At 50.0% G+C, this 12,435-nt stretch overlaps 1 protein-coding gene across 1 annotated transcript in view; it reads right to left on the bottom strand.

The window, feature by feature from the left end:
• The window catches only part of LOC311121471 (microtubule-associated protein RP/EB family member 3-like), a gene marked incomplete at its 5' end in the record, with an annotated part of 45,417 nt that overhangs the window by 18,441 nt on the left and 14,541 nt on the right, over positions 1-12,435 (bottom strand). The gene's annotated exons all lie outside the window — the stretch shown is intronic.

The following is a 12,435-nucleotide window of genomic DNA, read 5'->3' on the forward strand; positions in this document are numbered from 1 at the left end:
CATTACATTTTAGTCATTTAGCAATATCATTACATTACATTTTAGTCATTTAGCAATATCATTTCATTTCTCCGAAAATGTTGTGGGTAACAGCGCAACGCTCCAGGTTAGGGGAGACTGGGGCTGTCATCCTGTTAACTCCTTAGGTTAGGGGAGACTGGGGCTGTCATCCTGTTAACTCCTTAGGTTAGGGGAGACTGGGGCTGTCATCCTGTTAACTCCTTAGGTTAGGGGAGACTGGGGCTGTCATCCTGTTAACTCCTTAGGTTAGAGGAGACTGGGGCTGTCATCCTGTTAACTCCTTAGGTTAGAGGAGAATGGGGCTGTCATCCTGTTAACTCCTTAGGTTAGGAGAGACTGGGGCTGTCATCCTGTTAACTCCTTAGGTTAGAGGAGACTGGGGCTGTCATCCTGTTAACTCCTTAGGTTAGAGGAGACTGGGGCTGTCATCCTGTTAACTCCTTAGGTTAGAGGAGACTGGGGCTGTCATCCTGTTAACTCCTTAGGTTAGGGGAGACTGGGGCTGTCATCCTGTTAACTCCTTAGGTTAGGGGAGACTGGGGCTGTCATCCTGTTAACTCCTTAGGTTAGAGGAGACTGGGGCTGTCATCCTGTTAACTCCTTAGGTTAGAGGAGACTGGGGCTGTCATCCTGTTAACTCCTTAGGTTAGGGGAGACTGGGGCTGTCATCCTGTTAACTCCTTAGGTTAGGGGAGACTGGGGCTGTCATCCTGTTAACTCCTTAGGTTAGAGGAGAATGGGGCTGTCATCCTGTTAACTCCTTAGGTTAGGGGAGACTGGGGCTGTCATCCTGTTAACTCCTTAGGTTAGGGGAGACTGGGGCTGTCATCCTGTTAACTCCTTAGGTTAGAGGAGACTGGGGCTGTCATCCTGTTAACTCCTCAGGTTAGAGGAGACTGGGGCTGTCATCCTGTTAACTCCTTAGGTTAGAGGAGACTGGGGCTGTCATCCTGTTAACTCCTTAGGTTAGGGGAGACTGGGGCTGTCATCCTGTTAACTCCTTAGGTTAGAGGAGACTGGGGCTGTCATCCTGTTAACTCCTTAGGTTAGAGGAGACTGGGGCTGTCATCCTGTTAACTCCTTAGGTTAGGGGAGACTGGGGCTGTCATCCTGTTAACTCCTTAGGTTAGGGGAGACTGGGGCTGTCATCCTGTTAACTCCTTAGGTTAGAGGAGACTGGGGCTGTCATCCTGTTAACTCCTTAGGTTAGAGGAGACTGGGTCTGTCATCCTGTTAACTCCTTAGGTTAGGGGAGACTGGGGCTGTCATCCTGTTAACTCCTTAGGTTAGAGGAGACTGGGGCTGTCATCCTGTTAACTCCTTAGGTTAGAGGAGACTGTGGCTGTCATCCTGTTAACTCCTTAGGTTAGAGGAGACTGGGGCTGTCATCCTGTTAACTCCTTAGGTTAGAGGAGACGGGCTGTCATCCTGTTAACTCCTTAGGTTAGGGGAGACTGGGGCTGTCATCCTGTTAACTCCTTAGGTTAGAGGAGACTGGGGCTGTCATCCTGTTAACTCCTTAGGTTAGAGGAGACTGGGGCTGTCATCCTGTTAACTCCTTAGGTTAGGGGAGACTGGGGCTGTCATCCTGTTAACTCCTTAGGTTAGAGGAGACTGGGGCTGTCATCCTGTTAACTCCTTAGGTTAGGGGAGACTGGGGCTGTCATCCTGTTAACTCCTTAGGTTAGGGGAGACTGGGGCTGTCATCCTGTTAACTCCTTAGGTTAGAGGAGACTGGGGCTGTCATCCTGTTAACTCCTTAGGTTAGAGGAGACTGGGGCTGTCATCCTGTTAACTCCTTAGGTAAGGGGAGATTGGGGCTGTCATCCTGTTAACTCCTTAGGTTAGGGGAGACTGGGGCTGTCATCCTGTTAACTCCTTAGGTTAGAGGAGACTGGGGCTGTCATCCTGTTAACTCCTTAGGTTAGAGGAGACTGGGGCTGTCATCCTGTTAACTCCTTAGGTTAGGGGAGACTGGGGCTGTCATCCTGTTAACTCCTTAGGTTAGAGGAGACTGGGGCTGTCATCCTGTTAACTCCTTAGGTTAGAGGAGACTGGGGCTGTCATCCTGTTAACTCCTTAGGTTAGAGGAGACTGGGGCTGTCATCCTGTTAACTCCTTAGGTTAGAGGAGACTGGGGCTGTCATCCTGTTAACTCCTTAGGTTAGAGGAGACTGGGGCTGTCATCCTGTTAACTCCGTAGGTTAGGGGAGACTGGGGCTGTCATCCTGTTAACTCCTTAGGTTAGAGGAGCCTGGGGCTGTCATCCTGTTAACTCCTTAGGTTAGAGGAGACTGGGGCTGTCATCCTGTTAACTCCTTAGGTTAGAGGAGACTGGGGCTGTCATCCTGTTAACTCCTTAGGTTAGGGGAGACTGGGGCTGTCATCCTGTTAACTCCTTAGGTTAGGGGAGACTGGGGCTGTCATCCTGTTAACTCCTTAGGTTAGAGGAGACTGGGGCTGTCATCCTGTTAACTCCTTAGGTTAGGGGAGACTGGGCTGTCATCCTGTTAACTCCTTGGGTTAGGGGAGACTGGGGCTGTCATCCTGTTAACTCCTTAGGTTAGAGGAGACTGGGGCTGTCAACCTGTTAACTCCTTAGGTTAGAGGAGACTGGGGCTGTCATCCTGTTAACTCCTTAGGTTAGGGGAGACTGGGGCTGTCATCCTGTTAACTCCTTAGGTTAGGGGAGACTGGGCTGTCATCCTGTTAACTCCTTAGGTTAGAGGAGACTGGGGCTGTCATCCTGTTAACTCCTTAGGTTAGGGGAGACTGGGCTGTCATCCTGTTAACTCCTTAGGTTAGGGGAGACTGGGGCTGTCATCCTGTTAACTCCTTAGGTTAGAGGAGACTGGGGCTGTCATCCTGTTAACTCCTTAGGTTAGAGGAGACTGGGGCTGTCATCCTGTTAACTCCTTAGGTTAGGGGAGACTGGGGCTGTCATCCTGTTAACTCCTTAGGTTAGGGGAGACTGGTGCTGTCATCCTGTTAACTCCTTAGGTTAGAGGAGACTGGGGCTGTCATCCTGTTAACTCCTTAGGTTAGAGGAGACTGGGGCTGTCATCCTGTTAACTCCTTAGGTTAGAGGAGACTGGGGCTGTCATCCTGTTAACTCCTTAGGTTAGGGGAGACTGGGGCTGTCATCCTGTTAACTCCTTAGGTTAGGGGAGACTGGGGCTGTCATCCTGTTAACTCCTTAGGTTAGAGGAGACTGGGGCTGTCATCCTGTTAACTCCTTAGGTTAGAGGAGACTGGGGCTGTCATCCTGTTAACTCCTTAGGTTAGGGGAGACTGGGGCTGTCATCCTGTTAACTCCTTAGGTTAGAGGAGACTGGGGCTGTCATCCTGTTAACTCCTTAGGTTAGAGGAGACTGTGGCTGTCATCCTGTTAACTCCTTAGGTTAGAGGAGACTGGGGCTGTCATCCTGTTAACTCCTTAGGTTAGAGGAGACTGGGGCTGTCATCCTGTTAACTCCTTAGGTTAGGGGAGACTGGGGCTGTCATCCTGTTAACTCCTTAGGTTAGAGGAGACTGGGGCTGTCATCCTGTTAACTCCTTAGGTTAGAGGAGACTGGGGCTGTCATCCTGTTAACTCCTTAGGTTAGGGGAGACTGGGGCTGTCATCCTGTTAACTCCTTAGGTTAGAGGAGACTGGGGCTGTCATCCTGTTAACTCCTTAGGTTAGGGGAGACTGGGGCTGTCATCCTGTTAACTCCTTAGGTTAGAGGAGACTGGGGCTGTCAACCTGTTAACTCCTTAGGTTAGAGGAGACTGGGGCTGTCATCCTGTTAACTCCTTAGGTTAGGGGAGACTGGGGCTGTCATCCTGTTAACTCCTTAGGTTAGGGGAGACTGGGCTGTCATCCTGTTAACTCCTTAGGTTAGAGGAGACTGGGGCTGTCATCCTGTTAACTCCTTAGGTTAGGGGAGACTGGGCTGTCATCCTGTTAACTCCTTAGGTTAGGGGAGACTGGGGCTGTCATCCTGTTAACTCCTTAGGTTAGAGGAGACTGGGGCTGTCATCCTGTTAACTCCTTAGGTTAGAGGAGACTGGGGCTGTCATCCTGTTAACTCCTTAGGTTAGGGGAGACTGGGGCTGTCATCCTGTTAACTCCTTAGGTTAGGGGAGACTGGTGCTGTCATCCTGTTAACTCCTTAGGTTAGAGGAGACTGGGGCTGTCATCCTGTTAACTCCTTAGGTTAGAGGAGACTGGGGCTGTCATCCTGTTAACTCCTTAGGTTAGAGGAGACTGGGGCTGTCATCCTGTTAACTCCTTAGGTTAGGGGAGACTGGGGCTGTCATCCTGTTAACTCCTTAGGTTAGGGGAGACTGGGGCTGTCATCCTGTTAACTCCTTAGGTTAGAGGAGACTGGGGCTGTCATCCTGTTAACTCCTTAGGTTAGAGGAGACTGGGGCTGTCATCCTGTTAACTCCTTAGGTTAGGGGAGACTGGGGCTGTCATCCTGTTAACTCCTTAGGTTAGAGGAGACTGGGGCTGTCATCCTGTTAACTCCTTAGGTTAGAGGAGACTGTGGCTGTCATCCTGTTAACTCCTTAGGTTAGAGGAGACTGGGGCTGTCATCCTGTTAACTCCTTAGGTTAGAGGAGACTGGGGCTGTCATCCTGTTAACTCCTTAGGTTAGGGGAGACTGGGGCTGTCATCCTGTTAACTCCTTAGGTTAGAGGAGACTGGGGCTGTCATCCTGTTAACTCCTTAGGTTAGAGGAGACTGGGGCTGTCATCCTGTTAACTCCTTAGGTTAGGGGAGACTGGGGCTGTCATCCTGTTAACTCCTTAGGTTAGAGGAGACTGGGGCTGTCATCCTGTTAACTCCTTAGGTTAGGGGAGACTGGGGCTGTCATCCTGTTAACTCCTTAGGTTAGAGGAGACTGGGGCTGTCATCCTGTTAACTCCTTAGGTTAGAGGAGACTGGGGCTGTCATCCTGTTAACTCCTTAGGTTAGGGGAGACTGGGGCTGTCATCCTGTTAACTCCTTAGGTTAGGGGAGACTGGGGCTGTCATCCTGTTAACTCCTTAGGTTAGAGGAGACTGGGGCTGTCATCCTGTTAACTCCTTAGGTTAGAGGAGACTGGGGCTGTCATCCTGTTAACTCCTTAGGTTAGGGGAGACTGGGGCTGTCATCCTGTTAACTCCTTAGGTTAGAGGAGACTGGGGCTGTCATCCTGTTAACTCCTTAGGTTAGAGGAGACTGGGGCTGTCATCCTGTTAACTCCTTAGGTTAGAGGAGACTGGGGCTGTCATCCTGTTAACTCCTTAGGTTAGAGGAGACTGGGGCTGTCATCCTGTTAACTCCTTAGGTTAGAGGAGACTGGGGCTGTCATCCTGTTAACTCCGTAGGTTAGGGGAGACTGGGGCTGTCATCCTGTTAACTCCTTAGGTTAGAGGAGCCTGGGGCTGTCATCCTGTTAACTCCTTAGGTTAGAGGAGACTGGGGCTGTCATCCTGTTAACTCCTTAGGTTAGAGGAGACTGGGGCTGTCATCCTGTTAACTCCTTAGGTTAGGGGAGACTGGGGCTGTCATCCTGTTAACTCCTTAGGTTAGGGGAGACTGGGGCTGTCATCCTGTTAACTCCTTAGGTTAGAGGAGACTGGGGCTGTCATCCTGTTAACTCCTTAGGTTAGAGGAGACTGGGGCTGTCATCCTGTTAACTCCTTAGGTTAGGGGAGACTGGGGCTGTCATCCTGTTAACTCCTTAGGTTAGGGGAGACTGGGGCTGTCATCCTGTTAACTCCTTAGGTTAGAGGAGAATGGGGCTGTCATCCTGTTAACTCCTTAGGTTAGGGGAGACTGGGGCTGTCATCCTGTTAACTCCTTAGGTTAGGGGAGACTGGGGCTGTCATCCTGTTAACTACTTAGGTTAGAGGAGACTGGGGCTGTCATCCTGTTAACTCCTCAGGTTAGAGGAGACTGGGGCTGTCATCCTGTTAACTCCTTAGGTTAGAGGAGACTGGGGCTGTCATCCTGTTAACTCCTTAGGTTAGGGGAGACTGGGGCTGTCATCCTGTTAACTCCTTAGGTTAGAGGAGACTGGGGCTGTCATCCTGTTAACTCCTTAGGTTAGAGGAGACTGGGGCTGTCATCCTGTTAACTCCTTAGGTTAGGGGAGACTGGGGCTGTCATCCTGTTAACTCCTTAGGTTAGGGGAGACTGGGGCTGTCATCCTGTTAACTCCTTAGGTTAGAGGAGACTGGGGCTGTCATCCTGTTAACTCCTTAGGTTAGAGGAGACTGGGTCTGTCATCCTGTTAACTCCTTAGGTTAGGGGAGACTGGGGCTGTCATCCTGTTAACTCCTTAGGTTAGAGGAGACTGGGGCTGTCATCCTGTTAACTCCTTAGGTTAGAGGAGAATGGGGCTGTCATCCTGTTAACTCCTTAGGTTAGGAGAGACTGGGGCTGTCATCCTGTTAACTCCTTAGGTTAGGGGAGACTGGGGCTGTCATCCTGTTAACTCCTTAGGTTAGGGGAGACTGGGGCTGTCATCCTGTTAACTCCTTAGGTTAGAGGAGACTGGGGCTGTCATCCTGTTAACTCCTTAGGTTAGAGGAGACTGGGGCTGTCATCCTGTTAACTCCTTAGGTTAGGGGAGACTGGGGCTGTCATCCTGTTAACTCCTTAGGTTAGGGGAGACTGGGGCTGTCATCCTGTTAACTCCTTAGGTTAGAGGAGAATGGGGCTGTCATCCTGTTAACTCCTTAGGTTAGGGGAGACTGGGGCTGTCATCCTGTTAACTCCTTAGGTTAGGGGAGACTGGGGCTGTCATCCTGTTAACTCCTTAGGTTAGAGGAGACTGGGGCTGTCATCCTGTTAACTCCTCAGGTTAGAGGAGACTGGGGCTGTCATCCTGTTAACTCCATAGGTTAGAGGAGACTGGGGCTGTCATCCTGTTAACTCCTTAGGTTAGGGGAGACTGGGGCTGTCATCCTGTTAACTCCTTAGGTTAGAGGAGACTGGGGCTGTCATCCTGTTAACTCCTTAGGTTAGAGGAGACTGGGGCTGTCATCCTGTTAACTCCTTAGGTTAGGGGAGACTGGGGCTGTCATCCTGTTAACTCCTTAGGTTAGGGGAGACTGGGGCTGTCATCCTGTTAACTCCTTAGGTTAGAGGAGACTGGGGCTGTCATCCTGTTAACTCCTTAGGTTAGAGGAGACTGGGTCTGTCATCCTGTTAACTCCTTAGGTTAGGGGAGACTGGGGCTGTCATCCTGTTAACTCCTTAGGTTAGAGGAGACTGGGGCTGTCATCCTGTTAACTCCTTAGGTTAGAGGAGACTGTGGCTGTCATCCTGTTAACTCCTTAGGTTAGAGGAGACTGGGGCAGTCATCCTGTTAACTCCTTAGGTTAGAGGAGATGGGCTGTCATCCTGTTAACTCCTTAGGTTAGGGGAGACTGGGGCTGTCATCCTGTTAACTCCTTAGGTTAGAGGAGACTGGGGCTGTCATCCTGTTAACTCCTTAGGTTAGAGGAGACTGGGGCTGTCATCCTGTTAACTCCTTAGGTTAGGGGAGACTGGGGCTGTCATCCTGTTAACTCCTTAGGTTAGAGGAGACTGGGGCTGTCATCCTGTTAACTCCTTAGGTTAGGGGAGACTGGGGCTGTCATCCTGTTAACTCCTTAGGTTAGAGGAGACTGGGGCTGTCATCCTGTTAACTCCTTAGGTTAGAGGAGACTGGGGCTGTCATCCTGTTAACTCCTTAGGTAAGGGGAGATTGGGGCTGTCATCCTGTTAACTCCTTAGGTTAGGGGAGACTGGGGCTGTCATCCTGTTAACTCCTTAGGTTAGAGGAGACTGGGGCTGTCATCCTGTTAACTCCTTAGGTTAGAGGAGACTGGGGCTGTCATCCTGTTAACTCCTTAGGTTAGGGGAGACTGGGGCTGTCATCCTGTTAACTCCTTAGGTTAGAGGAGACTGGGGCTGTCATCCTGTTAACTCCTTAGGTTAGAGGAGACTGGGGCTGTCATCCTGTTAACTCCTTAGGTTAGAGGAGACTGGGGCTGTCATCCTGTTAACTCCTTAGGTTAGAGGAGACTGGGGCTGTCATCCTGTTAACTCCTTAGGTTAGAGGAGACTGGGGCTGTCATCCTGTTAACTCCGTAGGTTAGGGGAGACTGGGGCTGTCATCCTGTTAACTCCTTAGGTTAGAGGAGCCTGGGGCTGTCATCCTGTTAACTCCTTAGGTTAGAGGAGACTGGGGCTGTCATCCTGTTAACTCCTTAGGTTAGAGGAGACTGGGGCTGTCATCCTGTTAACTCCTTAGGTTAGGGGAGACTGGGGCTGTCATCCTGTTAACTCCTTAGGTTAGGGGAGACTGGGGCTGTCATCCTGTTAACTCCTTAGGTTAGAGGAGACTGGGGCTGTCATCCTGTTAACTCCTTAGGTTAGGGGAGACTGGGCTGTCATCCTGTTAACTCCTTGGGTTAGGGGAGACTGGGGCTGTCATCCTGTTAACTCCTTAGGTTAGAGGAGACTGGGGCTGTCATCCTGTTAACTCCTTAGGTTAGAGGAGACTGGGGCTGTCATCCTGTTAACTCCTTAGGTTAGGGGAGACTGGGGCTGTCATCCTGTTAACTCCTTAGGTTAGGGGAGACTGGGGCTGTCATCCTGTTAACTCCTTAGGTTAGAGGAGACTGGGGCTGTCATCCTGTTAACTCCTTAGGTTAGGGGAGACTGGGCTGTCATCCTGTTAACTCCTTAGGTTAGGGGAGACTGGGGCTGTCATCCTGTTAACTCCTTAGGTTAGAGGAGACTGGGGCTGTCATCCTGTTAACTCCTTAGGTTAGAGGAGACTGGGGCTGTCATCCTGTTAACTCCTTAGGTTAGGGGAGACTGGGGCTGTCATCCTGTTAACTCCTTAGGTTAGGGGAGACTGGTGCTGTCATCCTGTTAACTCCTTAGGTTAGAGGAGACTGGGGCTGTCATCCTGTTAACTCCTTAGGTTAGAGGAGACTGGGGCTGTCATCCTGTTAACTCCTTAGGTTAGAGGAGACTGGGGCTGTCATCCTGTTAACTCCTTAGGTTAGGGGAGACTGGGGCTGTCATCCTGTTAACTCCTTAGGTTAGGGGAGACTGGGGCTGTCATCCTGTTAACTCCTTAGGTTAGAGGAGACTGGGGCTGTCATCCTGTTAACTCCTTAGGTTAGAGGAGACTGGGGCTGTCATCCTGTTAACTCCTTAGGTTAGGGGAGACTGGGGCTGTCATCCTGTTAACTCCTTAGGTTAGAGGAGACTGGGGCTGTCATCCTGTTAACTTCTTAGGTTAGAGGAGACTGGGGCTGTCATCCTGTTAACTCCTTAGGTTAGGGGAGACTGGGGCTGTCATCCTGTTAACTCCTTAGGTTAGAGGAGACTGGGGCTGTCATCCTGTTAACTCCTTAGGTTAGAGGAGACTGGGGCTGTCATCCTGTTAACTCCTTAGGTTAGAGGAGACTGGGGCTGTCATCCTGTTAACTCCTTAGGTTAGAGGAGACTGGGGCTGTCATCCTGTTAACTCCTTAGGTTAGAGGAGACTGGGGCTGTCATCCTGTTAACTCCGAAGGTTAGGGGAGACTGGGGCTGTCATCCTGTTAACTCCTTAGGTTAGAGGAGCCTGGGGCTGTCATCCTGTTAACTCCTTAGGTTAGAGGAGACTGGGGCTGTCATCCTGTTAACTCCTTAGGTTAGAGGAGACTGGGGCTGTCATCCTGTTAACTCCTTAGGTTAGGGGAGACTGGGGCTGTCATCCTGTTAACTCCTTAGGTTAGGGGAGACTGGGGCTGTCATCCTGTTAACTCCTTAGGTTAGAGGAGACTGGGGCTGTCATCCTGTTAACTCCTTAGGTTAGGGGAGACTGGGCTGTCATCCTGTTAACTCCTTGGGTTAGGGGAGACTGGGGCTGTCATCCTGTTAACTCCTTAGGTTAGGGGAGACTGGGCTGTCATCCTGTTAACTCCTTGGGTTAGGGGAGACTGGGGCTGTCATCCTGTTAACTCCTTAGGTTAGAGGAGACTGGGGCTGTCATCCTGTTAACTCCTTAGGTTAGAGGAGACTGGGGCTGTCATCCTGTTAACTCCTTAGGTTAGGGGAGACTGGGGCTGTCATCCTGTTAACTCCTTAGGTTAGGGGAGACTGGGGCTGTCATCCTGTTAACTCCTTAGGTTAGAGGAGACTGGGGCTGTCATCCTGTTAACTCCTTAGGTTAGGGGAGACTGGGCTGTCATCCTGTTAACTCCTTAGGTTAGGGGAGACTGGAGCTGTCATCCTGTTAACTCCTTAGGTTAGAGGAGACTGGGGCTGTCATCCTGTTAACTCCTTAGGTTAGAGGAGACTGGGGCTGTCATCCTGTTAACTCCTTAGGTTAGAGGAGACTGGGGCTGTCATCCTGTTAACTCCTTAGGTTAGGGGAGACTGGGGCTGTCATCCTGTTAACTCCTTAGGTTAGGGGAGTCTGGGGCTGTCATCCTGTTAACTCCTTAGGTTAGAGGAGACTGGGGCTGTCATCCTGTTAACTCCTTAGGTTAGGGGAGACTGGGGCTGTCATCCTGTTAACTCCTTAGGTTAGGGGAGACTGGGGCTGTCATCCTGTTAACTCCTTAGGTTAGAGGAGACTGGGGCTGTCATCCTGTTAACTCCTTAGGTTAGAGGAGACTGGGGCTGTCATCCTGTTAACTCCTTAGGTTAGGGGAGACTGGGGCTGTCATCCTGTTAACTCCTTAGGTTAGGGGAGACTGGGGCTGTCATCCTGTTAACTCCTCAGGTTAGGGGAGACTGGGGCTGTGTCCTACTGTTAACACCTTAAGTTAGGGGAGACTGGGGATGGGAGTTAATACCTTTCAAACACAATGTCTTAGAAATAGTTATTTGTAAGTGTAACTTTGTATATAAGCATCCCCAACTGAGCATGAAGGCTAGCGCTTTTCAATAAATAATTGATAGCCTAGTGCCATAATTCAAGCAATAAAATAATAATATTTACTTTCACCTCCTATAAAAACACACAAATTCCCCTCACCTCAATGTTTTGATATGCTGATATGAATTTAGCAGCTGGATGACCTCTTGCAAAGTAGTCCCACATTTTGATCTTTAAATGATTGGGCTACATATCACCCTCTAGATTGGGCTACATATCACCCTCTAGATTGGGATACATATCACCCTCTAGATTGGGATACATATCACCCTCTAGATTGGGCTTCATATCACCCTCTAGATTGGGCTTCATATCACCCCCTAGATTGGGCTTCATATCACCCTCTAGATTGGGCTTCATATCACCCTATAGATTGGGCTACATATCACCCTCTAGATTGGGCTACATATCACCCTCTAGATTGGGCTACATATCACCCTCTAGATTGGGCTACATATCACCCTCTAGATTGGGCTTCATATCACCCTCTAGATTGGGCTACATATCACCCTCTAGATTGGGCTTCATATCACCCTCTAGATTGGGCTTCATATCACCCTCTAGATTGGGCTACATATCACCCTCTAGATTGGGCTTCATATCACCCTCTAGATTGGGCTTCATATCACCCTCTAGATTAGGCTACATATCACCCTCTAGATTGGGCTTCATATCACCCTCTAGATTGGGCTTCATATCACCCTCTAGATTGGGCTACATATCACCCTCTAGATTGGGCTACATATCACCCTCTAGATTGGGAGTGACACCAACATATGGAACATCCAGCCCCGGTCTCCCCTATTCATTGTGCAGTTATTAGAGTGGTTATTGGAACATCCAGCCCCGGTCTCCCCTAGTCATTGTGCAGTTATTAGAGTGGTTATTGGACCATCCAGCCCCGGTCTCCCCTAGTCATTGTGCAGTTATTAGAGTGGTTATTGGAACATCCAGCCCCGGTCTCCCCTATTCATTGTGCAGTTATTAGAGTGGTTATTGGAACATCCAGCCCCGGTCTCCCCTATTCATTGTGCAGTTATTAGAGTGGTTATTGGAACATCCAGCCCCGGTCTCCCCTATTCATTGTGCAGTTATTAGAGTGGTTATTGGAACATCCAGCCCCGGTCTCCCCTATTCATTGTGCAGTTATTAGAGTGGTTATTGGAACATCCAGCCCCGGTCTCCCCTATTCATTGTGCAGTTATTAGAGTGGTTATTGGAACATCCAGCCCCGATCTCCCCTAGTCATTGTGCAGTTATTAGAGTGGTTATTGGACCATCCAGCCCCGGTCTCCCCTATTCATTGTGCAGTTATTAGAGTGGTTATTGGAACATCCAGCCCCGGTCTCCCCTAGTCATTGTGCAGTTATTAGAGTGGTTATTGGACCATCCAGCCCCGGTCTCCCCTATTCATTGTGCAGTTATTAGAGTGGTTATTGGAACATCCAGCCCCGGTCTCCCCTAGTCATTGTGCAGTTATTAGAGTGGTTATTGGACCATCCAGCCC

Source organism: Coregonus lavaretus (genome assembly GCF_964263955.1).
Source record: "Coregonus lavaretus genome assembly, contig: HAP1_SCAFFOLD_4186, whole genome shotgun sequence".
In the NCBI taxonomy this organism is placed as follows: Eukaryota; Metazoa; Chordata; class Actinopteri; order Salmoniformes; family Salmonidae; genus Coregonus; species Coregonus lavaretus.